This window comes from Poecile atricapillus, chromosome 1, assembly GCF_030490865.1.
Source record: "Poecile atricapillus isolate bPoeAtr1 chromosome 1, bPoeAtr1.hap1, whole genome shotgun sequence".
NCBI classification, from domain to species: domain Eukaryota; kingdom Metazoa; phylum Chordata; class Aves; order Passeriformes; family Paridae; genus Poecile; species Poecile atricapillus.
The window spans coordinates 60541139-60555839 of record NC_081249.1 but is presented as its reverse complement, the minus strand read 5'-3'; the positions used below and the strand labels follow the sequence as shown (position 1 = coordinate 60555839).

The following is a 14701-nucleotide window of genomic DNA, read 5'->3' as shown; positions in this document are numbered from 1 at the left end:
TTTAAACTGAAAGCAGAGATACCTGAATTCAACAGCTCTGTGATATGCCTAATCTTTCCCCTCCTTTCTTACTGTTCATTCAAGTACACATGTAAAACAAGGACTTGATCAAAAGCCCTTTGAAGTAGATTATCTGTCAGCTGGGTTGGCCACTGCTTGGACATCACCTGTATGTTTTGTCTTTGTAACAAATGCTTTAGAGATTTCTTGAGTGTTGATAGAGATAGAGGGTATGACACACACAATGGAACTGAGACAACTGAGTCTGTTTGGTGTTTGTTATCTTCTGCACAATAGTGGAGCCGTGTCTTTTGCACAGCATGCCTTTGCAAGAGCTTTTCCACAAAAGATTTTTGAGGAAAAGAATTTCTAGGAAATATATAAATGTTATCTTCAGGATCTAAATGTTGTCTTCAGCTGTCTAATGGGGATATAAGGAAGCCCCCTACCAGATGTTTCTTGTAAGGGGAAAGTGATAGGAGAGGGAATGGACATAAATTGTGATGTGAGAAATCCCCCTTGGATATTAGGGGAAAAAAAAAAACCAAAAAACCAAATCACAGTAATGTAGCCAAACTTTAGAGCAGGTTGCACTTGGAGATAGTCAGACCTGACAGTCTTGAGCAACCAGATCTGACTTGGTCATACCTAGATTGCACCAAGTGACTGCCAACGATGCCCCCCAGCTTAAGTTCTGTGCTTCTATGAATTCTGTTCCTTTTATGTAGTTTACTGTTTTCATCTAACTCTTAAATAAAGGAGAAATGTTCTGTCTGTTTTCAGAACCTACTGGGTTTTTCTCTCATTTACTTAGATGAGAAACAGAAAGGTTGCTAAAGAAAGGATTCAGTGAACTGCAAAACCATATACTTCTCTCTGGAACCATACATTTTGTTTATAATACCCAGTAGAAAACATGTGCTGAGAGCTCACTGATTTTATGAGCAGAGATATCTGTATCCATGAATAAGATTAATTTGCAGTGTTTTCCTCTCTTTTCTTTTTAATGAACAAAACAAATAAAAGTATTCTGTGGTAGTTTGGAATATCAAAACATGCCTGTTTTCATACTGAAAATAAGATCAAGTCTAATAAATGTAATTATTACCACTGATAGGTCTGGTTTTCCATATAAATATAAACATCTCTTCTTGCTGTTTCTAATAATCTGTGTCTTAGTGGATGTATGTCTTTTGCAGTGTGCTTTTGTAATACTTTTGTCCCAAAAGATTTTCCTTGTGAAGCTGTTAAAGTCAAGACTTTTAAAGACTCTTGTCAAAAACTGAGAATTAAAACTGGTTTTGTTTAAAATGTTTTGAGCAGTTTTTCAATTAAATAACCTGAGTGTGCTTTTGCAAATTAAGAAGTTACACATTTCTACTTGAAATATTTTATTTTACATTTCTAAGTAGAGAATTTATAAACTTTTTAGAAAGCTGCGACATGAAATGTATTATGAGCTGAAATTCTGGTCAATGAATTTGGCTTGATTTAGGGTGGTTAAACAGACTGTGTATTTCAGAATTTCTTATAGTATAGAAGAATGATCTCTGTTTAACACACAATGTATTTATAGTATATTACAGCAAAGGATGGGATATGTTTATGGAATATGTACATATAGAATATGAACTCTAGGTCTTATATGGATGCTGTGTTTTAATTCATCTGCCAGCTTAGCCCCACATATCCCTTCACTCCCTCTGCTGGTGGGATGGGGGAGAGAATAAGAAGGGTTAAAGTGAGAAAGTCCTGGGCTGAAATAATGGCAATTTAACAAAACTTTTTTTAACAAAAGCTGAGCACACAAGCAGGCCTGAACTGGGAATCCATTTACCACTCCCCATGGGCAGGCAGGTGTTCAGCCATGGCCAAGCATCCATGCTCCATCTACATGTAATGGTGACTTGGGAAGACAAAAGCCATCACTCCAAACATTCCCTGTTTCCTTCTCCTTCCCCCAGCTGTATATGCTGAGCATGGCACTGTTTGCTTTGGGATATCCCTTTGGTCACTTGGAGTCAGCTGTCCCGGCTGTGTCCCCTCCCAGCTCCTTGCACACTCCCAGCCACTCTCTGTTTGGGTGAGAGGCAGAGAGGGTCCTGACTCTGTGTGAGCTCTGCTCAGCTGTAACAAACACATCTCTTTGTTACCATCAACACTGTTCTAAGCACAAATTCACAACATAGCCCCCTGCCATCTACTGTGAGGAAAATTAACTCTATTCCAGCCAAAACCAGCTCAATGGACTTCAATATATCTGTTCTGTAATAAAAGTCTGGAAATAGGACAAACCTGTCTCATGAAGTAAAATAAGAAAAATATGAAACTTCCTTAATTTGCTAGATCCAACTGGGTTGCAGTTGTGACAGACACTCCAGCAGCACTGCTTCTAGATGTGAAACAACCTGGGAAGTGAATGAGGGTGCAAAACTTTAACCTGCAGAGGAGGTTTACATTTTTTCTGAAGCTAGTTGTATCTCAATAAATGTTTCTCTTTTCCTCTGATAAACAGAGTAGAAGCTAGCACAGAACCAGGATAGTTTAACGTAAATACCGTACATGGGGATTTTCTGCCTGCCACATCATCTTATGGTTATTGTTGAAACATCTGGCTTTATAACTAGGGTATTTTTCCTTGTCATTTGGGACAGGTCTGCACAGTTCTGCCTTCTTGGGAAAAAGGAAAGCAATCCTGTGAAAACTGATGTTTCTTGCAAGAAACATGTACAGTAAAGACCAGATGGATTTAATCAGTATTATTTACTTAGCCAGGAAGGACTGTTTATCAGTACAATATACAGGTTATATTACATTATAATAGCAAGCTTATAAAAGACAGTGAAGGAGTTGTGACCACATCAGTTAAGTTTCACTCCTATTTTCTGAACATTGGCTTTCTTGGCTACTGAATAAAGCTTTTGAGGAATAAAGCTTTGGCTTCACAAACCAAAATGTATTGTATAGTTTAATGGTAAGCAGCCAAGATTATAATTTTTGAGAGACCAAAACAATTTGTCTTCTTCCATGAAAGTTTCCTGAAGCATTTTCATAGAAAAACAGATGTTTTGCACACACAGCTTACTCTCGGGCAAGGACTGCTTTAAATTGTATTTAATTCTCAATAGTTTTTCTACTACCTACTTGTTGAGCAAAAAATAGGCACAATTAATTATTTTGCTTAGAAATATCTAATACCCTAAGTATCTATATGCTTTAATCTCCAAGAAAGTATTGCAGAGAATTACAATATTCTCAAGATATTGCCCTTAGGATAGATGATGATTGACACTTATTTGTTAAGACATAATTGATTTCCAAAAGCAGTGGATTTGGATTCCCTTTGAAAAGCTTTCTTTGCCCTGAATTAATGAACAGCAAACTTCAGAAGAGGTTCACTCGTGCAAGCTTTTTGTTACACACAGCATATGCTCTGTGTGAGTTTAAGTAATGCTTGTGTAGATGTGCATGCCTCCCGAAGAGGCAAGCATTGTACCAGAGTCAGCACAGAGAATCTTTACACATGAAGTGCAGACATAAAACAATATCCAGGAAAACACCATCTAATTTAATGCACAGTGTGGCTGGGAGATTACTGTCGAGTAAGCTTGCAGTGCAGAGCTAAACCTTGCAGAAATGTGTGAAGAGCACTCAGATACAAAATCAAGATAAATATCTCACTTCTATCCCTGATTTGCTTGTCAGGCTGTCCTCCTTTCCCTTTTCTTTCTGCTATTTTACAAGAAGCATCTGCTTTCTAGAGGATGGGGGTGCTCAGCTATAGTGAGTGTGAGGCTTTATTCACTTTTTTCTATTTGCTAATTTTGTGGATTTGATAATCATCTCTCTATTATCAGGTTCTTGCTTTTCTATAGAATTAAATTGGTCCTACTGCTCATTCTTCAGCTGCAGTACAGGATGGCAGTGTCCTCAGCACACACCTCCTTAGCACACCCATGGTTCAGGAGTACCCTTCCACAACTATGTGCCTGTAGTGTATTTATATGACTTGTGTCACATGCCATGGGAGTCCTCCTGGAGAAGGAGGAGGACAGCTGATTCTTTATCCTGGGGTCACAGTTTCACCATGGTGAGTGGCTGCTGTGGTGTTAGGAGCACTCAGCACACCTTGTTAGAGATGAGTGCTTTGTAACAAGAAATTACACTGCCGGAGAGCAAATTAGTGATTGATATAAAATCACTTCTAGATTGTAATTGTGCTAACAAAATATGAGACAAAGCTTAAAGTATAATTTTAGCAGTATTTAATTAAGTGGAACAGTAAATTAACCACCACAATGCTAACTAAACATATAAGAATTGCAAATTATAAATGCTCATTTTTGCTAAGTTGCCTCTACCATCAGTGACTAACTTGGAGATGGGGTGATAGACTTCAAGCTGAATTAAAATGGCTCAATTTACAAACTAAATTTTAAATCTTTTCCAATTGTTCTCCTTTAATGCAGGCAGGAAAAGGTAGGTGACTCATATGTTCAGCACTGCATGGTTCACTGGGTGGGGAGAAAATGACATATTTTATCTGGTCACTGAGATCTTACTGTGTCATTTCACTTTGTGTGTAGCAATTAAGGCAAAGTGAATTACTTACCTGACAAATTTAGTCTCTTGTTCCTTCAATGGAAGTATTATTATCTCTAGATTATATTTGTTTGAGTTGCCTGTTGGCAGGTTTCTCTCATCACCTCAGTTGCTGACAAACTGTAATTAGGTATCCTTGTGCATGGTGCTAGATGAAGAAGTTGCAGGGAACTGGTGCAGTTCCTTTACGGTTTATTTAATTAACTTTGTGTGCTGGATCCAAAAGATTTGGGGAGCCTGGCCTCCCTTGCTTTGTCAAGCTGTGTAAATCCCATATCAATTATACCTCCTATTCTGGAAACAAACAGTGGAGCATACAAGCTTTGAATTTGCTTTGCATGACTCTTTGTAGGAAGCAAACATAAAAGGCGCTTGTGTTCAGCCACAACACATTCATTGTTAATGTGAAGTGAATATTTATAACTTTCTTTTTACTGTTAGCCTGACACTATGAGCAATTATAGCAGTATTCAACTAAATCTGCCCAGCCTGTGCCTGGTCAGAATTTTCTTTCCCTGTGTTTCTAATACATTTCGTACACACTATTTTGTCCTTAATGCCTTTATAGCTTGTTTATTGGAAACAGGTTTTTAATTATTTTTCAACAGTACTGGAGACCTGATTTAATGAGCAATTGTTAGATATACTAGGGAGACACATTCACCTGATTAATGTGATAGTTAACTGAGCAACAAAATTGCCTCATGAAGAAGCAGCTGTATACAGAGTTGAAGCAGTAAAAAAGTTTGAGGGAATGTGAAGAAAATATTTGAGGAGAGATAATTTAAAATAGGATACTGGGCAAGTCAGAGGCTAGGTATAAATATACAGTATTGGCTTGCTGGTTGGTTGGTTAGTTGGTCTCTTAGTACGTGCATGTGTGCACATACGTACCTATATTTGTTAGGAGACAGTTTATGGATAAATAAATAGGTACTGAAATAGAGACTGAAAGATACTGCATTGGAATGCTGGGATGTTCAAGGGCTGTAGAAAAAAAATGAGGAGGATGGGTCCTTCAGGTGTGTGTTGGAGATGAAACTGCTGCGGCCAATGCTTTAATGGCATGCAGTGTTTTCCAGCTTCAGTGCTAATGTGTGCTTTTGGAAACAAGTCTGTCCTTTGAGAAATAGGTCTTCTCAGAGAGAGGAAGGTAAGAGAGAAGTTTGACATTCTTTAGTTGTCAGAGTTCACACTGGGGTATTTATTTTGTCACTAAATTGCTCCTATCAGCAGCACTTACATTCTCAGTTTGGAAGCTTGTGGTCAGCTTAAAGTATCAGACTAACATGATCACCACAGAATTTTAGTACAAGATAGTTCCAGTCATGCATTTCAGTGTCATCTTCCCTCCTCTTTGCATGCAGCATTTGCAAAGAAAGATGGTGCAGTGGTAGCCCAGTAGGAGCTCAAGACTAGATCATCAGGTTTCAATCCTGCAGAGGGCTGTGGCACCCACGGAGAGAAGGGTTCACAGAGTGCACAAGGTACACTGAGGCCAAAAAGCGGCTCAGTAGTAGACTCAGGTCAAAGAGGAGAATTCAGTACAAATGCTAAAGGCAACACAGCCCAGCTAGTTTCTCTCATGTAGTTCCCAACTTGACTTGTATGATGGATATCGCTTTACAAGCCTGAAAATACAGAATGTTTCAAAGTCATGGTATATTATAAACCATCCCACTCACAAGCTTACTGGACCCCTTATGGCCTAACATAACCCCTCTGGTTTCAAGTTAAGGCTGGTGGCTTTGTGTTCCTGCTCACTCACTAGTGAGGGCAGGAACTTTTTTTTCCAAAAGGAAAGTGAGCTTTTTGTATGGAATGTTGTATTCTTGTTCACATGATTTAAACAGATGAGAGCTGTATAGATTATAAAGAACTCACTCTGGGAAAATGAACTGACTTTCTGTGCAATCACTCTGGGAGCATGGATTAGGGAGAAGACTGATAAGATACTTTGTCAAGATCAAATCTAAGTGAAAGTGGGCTGGACACATTACTGGTATTATTAGAGATTTAAAGAAAATAGAGAAAGATGTGAAGGGAACTAACATGCACCTGTTTGGAAGAGGAAAATGCTCCTATGAATGTCAAACTCTCTGCCCCACTTAAACTGGTTCATCTTGTCTTTGTGTGACAAGTAACTTGGACAATTCCATTTTTGCTTACTTGCCTTGCGAACATGATGGAAATAGAAATTGCTTTACTTATAGTTTGAATGCTTCCTTCAAAGGCAAGAGGGTTACTGGTCTGATGGTTGGAGAATCAGAGTAGAATTCAGATCTGGATTAATTTCAAATTCATGTCATAGCTTTGCTTTAGGAGATTTTTAGCAGATTTTAACTTTCAGGGTTTTTGTCTGTGCCTCATTTTATTCATGTTGTCTGCAAAAATAAAAGAGGATGATCCTTATGTTCCACCCATGCTATCATGCCTTGCCAATTCAGCTGGTGGGATTTTTGGGGCTCTGCATATCTGTGCCCTGGATCAGCAGTGTTCCAGCCCTCTCACACCACACCAGCCCTCTGCTTAAGAAAATTTGTCTTGAGAGGACAATTTGGCTTGAGAGGAATGTTCCCAGTGATGCTTTGATTTGGGCTGTACTTGCCTTTTGTTATTTTCTTGTGGTATGGTTTTAAAACTGTTGTGTGGAGGACCTGTGGTGCTGGAGCCAGTGGGGTGTCTGTGCAGGGCAGCTCTGAGCATGGCACAGCATCTTGTGGGAGCCTAAAACAGGTCACAGCTCAACAGACTGACTGGGCACCTGCCTAATCTCTGCCAGTTCAGCAAATTATTTTTAAACATAAACGTGTTCCAGCATGTTTTGCTACAGATGGGTGACCTCCAAAATGTGCTGATGTGCTCTGCTAGATAAGGATCAGGATTTCTTTCTGGAAGAACTCATTACAGGACAGACACACTAGCGTTGCCTGCTTTTTTAGGTAAGAGGCTTGACACTTTGCCATCTATGTGGCAGCCAAAGTAGACAAAAGCAGAACATACTTTTAAATTTGTTTCCTGGCATATAAATAGAGATTATTTTGTGTTATAATTTTCACATGTATTATATTTTAATGTTCTCAAACTAAACTATATGATGGCAGCCACTCCTGCTAATCTTGCATTCATTATTCTTAATAGCCAACAAAAGTCATCTGTTGAACTGAACACTGAGTTGTTGAGTCCAATTTTTGGTTTCATTGTGTTTTGTTTGGTTGATTGGCTTGGGTTTTGGAGGTTTTTTTGTTTGATTTAATTTTCCTTATTTAGAAAGCAATCAAGATAAGAGATTTGAAGTGGTGTGATCATGTGTTCCAATGCAGAGTGGAACTCTAGTAACTCCTATTTTATATGAGGACCATTCTGAAAAACTGCTGATTTTTTATTTTTTAAAAATAGCAAATAATACATTATACTGTCACCTTTGAAAACTTTGGGACTTTAATTTAACAGTTGGCCATTTATATGTCTCTGAAACTTGTCATAAATCTAACACTGTGCAGCTAATAAAAAGCAACAGGAAAAGTGGTTAATCCAAAGTACATGCAGTCAGAGCATCCTGAACTGTGTGCATCAACATCTGTATAACCACATATGGAAAACTATTAAGCCTGGACTTCTAAAATGCCTGAGATAGGACAGCTTTTGAAGCAAAAGCAGCAGCCAAAGTTTGTAAAAGCAACTGACTAATTCGTGTGTGTTTATACATACAAGCATATTTACAAACTGTATGATATGTATTCACACCTGATACAGAAATATGAATGCAAAAGTGGTGTACAATTCCTTTCTGAAAAACTGTCTGCCTTAACTGTTTACCCCTCTTCCCTCACCCTTGTCCTCAGACTAACCAGGCACATTTGCAAAGCTCAACCCTCTTCTAGCTCACACTAAAAGGAAAACTTGTCATGAATTCCTTCTTTGTAACCGGGGCCCTTTCACTAATTTGCTTGACACAGATATGGTCCTGAGGAGTCCCTTAAAGGGATCTAGATCCCTCCCTACCATTGTCATCCCTTGTGTTTTGTCCAGGTGCACACTCTGCAACTGTCTCAACAACAAAGTGGGTTCTTTTGTTTATTACTTTTTTATTCCCAAGTATTAACACTTCTAGTAGGAGGCATGTAACAGAAATGTATTTGCCAAATGGTGCTGCCTCTTTCCCTGGATATGGGAAAGCATTTTGTGGAAATGGGAAAACCAAATGAATAGAGCCTGCCAGTTCCACACGCCTCCTGTCTGTGAGCATCCCCACCCTGGGTACGTGGGTTGTGTTACTGACTCAGGGGAATGGGTTTAGAGGAGCCCTTTGTTGAAATATTGGCAGCACATCACTGGACTTGCCGTTGTTGCAGATGGAGCACCATGCCGAACAGATGGATTCTCAGTTTTCTCAAAGAAAGGGAAGGTACTTGATGTACCACGGTGGGAAAGAAGGGAGGGTATTCCAGACAGATGGAAAGGCAGGAAAGAAGGCACGTTCTGTGCTTTTTTTGGTGCACTTGGAGCCTAGCAGTCTCTTTCTGGCAAACTTGGGAAAGTGTAAGCGCAGCACTCTGCGAGAGGGCAAAGGGACTGTAACAGATGTGGAGGAAGTTATTCGCACAGAAGCAATGAAAATGAAGGCTGAGACTAGGAAAATCCAGAGTGTATAAGTGAGTATTATGTTCTAGGTATGTGAAAGGGCTCCTGCCCTGCACCATCAGAGGCACCTATTAAGGTACAGGACTAGTGCCAGAAGAGCATAACTGGCAGAGAGGACTAATTAATATTCTAAGGTCTATTGCGTTGTGGAAGAGGCTAGAGAGAAATGTCATCTGCACTATGGAGCCAGGAATCCCCATGTTTCTGCAGTGTGTCATTGGTTTTGTGATGGCACAGTTTGTTCAGTGGCACTGCTCGGATATCGTGTTGACTCTTCTGCTGTTCTTTCTCCCGTCCCCATCTTGTTCCTACCTCACTTCTGCCTTAATTGTTAGGGCAGGATCAGTCCTGTGCAGCACCCAAGTCTGTAAATCTGACTTGAAATCACGTTACCTGATCCAATATTTACTGCTAAAATCTTCATGCAATTGGCAAATGCAGCAGGCATGAACTGAAAGAAGTGATCATATTTTGGTGTTGTGTGTTTGCTCTCTACAACTTTTCAGTCACTTCACACACACACACCAGACTTAGCAGAATTACATTTTATCATGGTATCATTTATGAATTAATAACAATGGACTTTAAGCTTTATTTTTACCCCTTGGTTTAATTAGACAATTTCAGCATCTTAGAATGCAGACATTAAAGCTGTTTAACTATAGTAATGATGCCAAAGGTCTTAGAAATCCAGATTTTCTGGGAAACTAGTGTGATAAAGGGCAAAAAATATTATTTCCAAGTGTGATTTACTGCTGAAAGCAGCTATGCAAAATTATCACTTTCTTAAATAATGGCTTTGGCTTTTGCTCATAGTCAGAGTTGTGTCTACAGCAAAAGAAATGTTGAAATTTTTTTTCTGAAAAATAAAATTACCTGGATTACATACCCACTTCTGCATCAATTATTCTCGATTTTGCAGGACTGAATTATCAGGGAGGCTCTGAGATAAAATGAACAAGGAATGCCATCACTGACTTTTAGTATGAACATTTTTCAAATTGTTGTGTCTGGATCTCTGCCAAGTTTCAGCCCCATAATATATTAAGTCCAACCCACACAAGGTAAGGAAATAAAAAAGAAGGGGAAATAACCCAACAACTTCTACAAGGCAAAAACACTAGGCATTTTTTATGGGGAAACAAGTGGCCAAGAATAATTTATTGGAGAAGTAATTATCTAAAGAGAGTGGGCTCTTCTCTCTAATTGGAAATTATAACATTTTCCAGTCTTACTAAACACAGCAGAGGCTCACCAACCTGGTTAAATTAAAATTGAGAAGTTTCTTTCCTCTAGTTTTATTTCTCCTGACACCCAATACTGCAATTGAACCCACTTCCCTTTCTCTATGGCAAAATCTAATCTGGCTGCCACAGGACCTGTGAAAATCATGGAGGTGATGAGCCATGATCTGCTTTCTGCATTGTATGTCTGGCTTGTTTAATCTAGTCACCCTCAGATAATAAATATTTCATATGTTGGACAGGTGAAAGGTTTCATTCAGCTGCAGATCTGCTTCCACAGCAACTGATTCTTCTAATTTGAACAGTTTAAATGTGTTGAAAACATCTTGCTTTCTGTTTTTCTCCACTGTGGTTTTATGTGTAATGTATTATTTGTTTTCTCCCTCCTGTCCCTCCTACAAGCAGATACAGAAAAGCTGACAGCATTAACAAGTAATTCTAAACAATTTATAATCCAAACATATTCTCTCTTCCAGTCAAAATGGGATGAAAAATGCCATTTCATTTGACAAGCATAGAGTAAATAGCTAGAGATATGAAATTGCCCGGGTTAGCATCTATAAATACTCTGTACGTAAAAAATGCATGCAGCCACATAACTGCTTTATACTTTACAGTATGTTCCTCCATTGCTACTGGGTGTTTCCTCAATACCATTGTCCACCAATTGAGTTCATAGAGTTGGGTTTGATCTGTTGTTTTTTTGGGGGAGGGGGAGGCAGTATCCCAGACAGTATCCCAGGTCTGGAGATTCCTTCTCTAATAAAAGCTGCTAGCAAAAAGCTAGAGTGAAATGTCTGCAAGCGTATCTGATTTCTGCCAATGTTAGTGCTTGTGACGGATCTTCTGGAACATGTCTGCTGCATCCTTTGCATCTTGCAGCAGAAGGAGCTCTTTGGAAGCATAGCTTAGCTCATTCTTCCTCTGCACATTGCCACACGTAGTGGGCAGCTGCTGTCCCTCTTCCTCTCAAGCCATCCCCACACCTGGGCTCTCTGACTCATTCTGTGCTCTGTGCCCAACTCCATACCTCTGTCTGCATATATGGCTAGTGGCTTCACAAAGCACTGCCCTTACCTACCTGCTGAGTCAATTGTGACTTGGTGCAGTGGTGAAATTTTGGTAGATAGGCTCCAAGTAAAGGGATTTTCACTTTACCGTCTCCTATCAGGCTCAGAGACATTTTTACTTGCATCTGACCATCTGTGTGGATTTTCCCTTGATGCAGTTATGGCAGAATGGGGACATTATTTCATAAGGCACACAGCTGTCTTAGGAAATAAGTTAGAGAACACATCTTAGGGTGTGATTTAGGAGTTTTAGATGTGATGGAGAACCATGAATAGGTGGCTTATTTGATCTTTTCTGTTTACTGTATGGCTTTCTAGCGATGCTGTATTTGGGAATTAGGAAGATGTTCTAGATCAGTTTAGAAAAACTGAAATGACCTGATACACAACTGCTATTTTGGGTTTAGGGGGAGATGTAAAACAGGTACAGCCTTTGATAGGTGTCTTTGTCTGTGCCTGGTAGCTCTGTGGCAGTTCCCCTATTAGAAACAATTGAACTATATCTGACTGTGCAGCCCTCTCCCTTCTGCTTCCAGGCATATAGATTTTAGCCAGCAGGTCTCTGGTTAACCCCTCCTCACTGTTGTTTATTTCCTGCCACTCCGCAGACACACCACTGAGCATTAAGTATGTGAACTCAAAGACGCTCCCTCGCTGCTGTGCAGTCTTAATAGCAAACAGTCACGAGCTGGGCTTCTCCAGGCAGAATTTCTACCTAAGAAACATGGGTTTCAGGAGTATGTCCTGTCTCACCCTTTACAGATTACATTAAAAGCATCCACTTCAAGAAACTACAACTGTGTTTATTCAAGCTTTGAATTTGGGAGTCGTGCCGGGATCCCTGCCACGGCACGCTTGAACCGTGAAACCCAGGTCAGTTCCATTTTTTGGTTTTCATGTACTGGCACTGCGCTGCAGCTGTTTGAGCTTCCAGGTCTCTGTGGAAGCAATACTTCTTTTAACATGCAGAGAGCATCATATTTGATTTTATAACCTTACTTCTTGCTTTAGGTTCTGGGGTTTTTTGTACTACTAAACAAAATGTCAGGGTGACATGTCAGTGAACATAATGTGTTCAAAAAGAATCATGCTGACAGGCTCAAAAACTAAATGCTCTCTTTTAAACAGGCAGGAACAGCTCTGATTTTCCTTCCTGCCCACCAGGCTATACTTGGACTTGAGAGGACAGCTGTGCTTCATCTGCCTTTTGCTCTGTCACTGTGACTATTGGCTATTGCACTGTATAATGCAATCTTGGGCTGTGGGATGTGACCAGTTTCAATCAATGTTCACTGAGGTTGACTTTGTGACTCAAAGGGCGCTGACTCAATAGCTCATTAGTTTTATCAGTGAATCAACCCTTTCTCTCTCTTCAAGGCTCTTCAAGCCTTCTATGGTGTTGAGGAGTTTGTGGGGTTTTTCTTATTGGTAGAGAGAGCGATGCTGGGTTGACTATTGCACTGAAAGCAACTGGAGGGGTGTTACTTGGTTTGTGTGGGGCACTTTCTGAAAAGGCTCTTTTTGATAATAATTCTACTCTAGATCCCAGACTCTCCAAATTCACCCAGAGCTTGCATTTCTGAAACTTCATGTTAGCAGTCTAACTGCAAGGTGGATTTGCAGAGGGAAAATCAAAGTTAACAAAATTTGGTACCTGCAATGTTTGTTTCTCCCAAATGTACATAGGAAACTCTGTTTGAAGACACAGTACTGTTTATCTGCTTATTGGGAAAAACATCTGGAGGCAGCAGTGCTTTATGCAAGGAAATTAGTTGGTGTTTGACTTGTGGTTCTGCCTTCCCTTTAATTCCTGTGCCCGATCCCTAGTGATTGTATGCTTTGATGTTGCTAGAGTGCTCTTGGAGTAAGTGCTCCTCTCAGTGAAAGTTACACTGCTGTCATTTTTTAATGTTTCATACAACGGGTGAAGAATAATCTGGAATACACCCAAACATCGGCATTTCATCACCATGAAGCCTGCTGTTAGAGCCATTGTCCCATTCAGTCACCAAATAAGAGTCTGGAGAGTGAATACAATGTCCAGCTCTACATCTCCTTTAGCTCTTTTGTGGTATGTTCAGTTCCTCTGCTCCTAAGAATGTTTCTCTTCTTTCCAACTTTTTTTCCTTTGTGTATTTGTTCCTTTTCTAATTATTTTTGGTCAAGTCTGCAACAGCTGAACAGAATGCATTAAAGGTAAAGATCTGTGATTTTCCTGTAGCAGAAAAATTTGTATAAAAAGATGAATATCTTTTTGGGTATTATATTTGTCTAAGACAATGGGAAAATAAGTTCTGGGTAGCTGGAAATGTTGTGACTGCACCATTAATGTTTAATTACTATTGGTAGCCAAGAAGTGCCTTTCTGGATTAACCAGACACTCAGCTTCTGAGACGTGCATAGGTGGCAGAAAGTGATAAAGCTGGTGAAACCGCACCTCTGGGAACATGTAATGGGATCTTTCCTGTGATATGCAAATGATGCTGCCAAGTGGCTGTATAAACAATTCATGGGAGATGTAGAGAGAGGTAGTTAAATATCTGGATCACATATCAAAGATAAAATCCATCACTGGAAATGGAAAAATGTGTTAAAAGAGTGGTTTTGCTATTAAAAATAAATAAATAATGAGCAGAAAAAAAATCTTTGCCCAAAGCATATAGTAGCACTGAAGAGTAAATAGCAAATGATTTATCACAATTGTTGCTGTTCAGAGTAAACAAGCATTTAGGAAACCAGTGTGCACAGAGTTTGTGAAAACCAAGACTTTTCCTAGTACAAGTAATCTAGCCAATTATGCTGCTGCTTTTTTTTTTTCTTGTAACTGAGGAAAAAAGATTGCTTCACAAATGTTAATTTGCTTGCTTTTCAGGCAGAAGATATGCACTGCTTACTTTTCAGTGACAAAACCAATCCCATCATTTCTATTCTAAGCATGAGCAAAGATCCCAGACAGCCCAGCAAAATGTATTTCAGAGTCATATATAGCCATAGATCAATGAGTGTGGGCAAACTGTATTGATGCCAGCAGAAGCTGAGCTTATGCCTTCAGCCTGAGTTTCTAATTTTTGTATTTTACACTGTATGAGGAAAGGATTCCAGATAATAGCACTCCTCCAATAAATCAAAGATTACTTTTTC

At 39.5% G+C, this 14701-nt stretch overlaps 1 protein-coding gene across 11 annotated transcripts in view; it reads left to right on the top strand.

Annotated features, from left to right (window-relative positions):
* Positions 1 to 14701, top strand: part of ENOX1 (ecto-NOX disulfide-thiol exchanger 1) — a 353570-nt gene that overhangs the window by 194218 nt on the left and 144651 nt on the right. Inside the window, exons 4-5 of one of the 11 annotated variants that reach the window (XM_058829112.1) lie at positions 10169 to 10310; positions 12323 to 12433. The exons of 9 other annotated variants lie outside the window; for them this stretch is intronic. The gene's annotated coding sequence lies outside the window, so the exon portion shown is untranslated. Of the gene's footprint in view, positions 1 to 10168; positions 10311 to 12228; positions 12434 to 14701 lie in introns of those variants that run through there. One more of the 11 variants, XM_058829115.1, reaches the window with a different exon arrangement.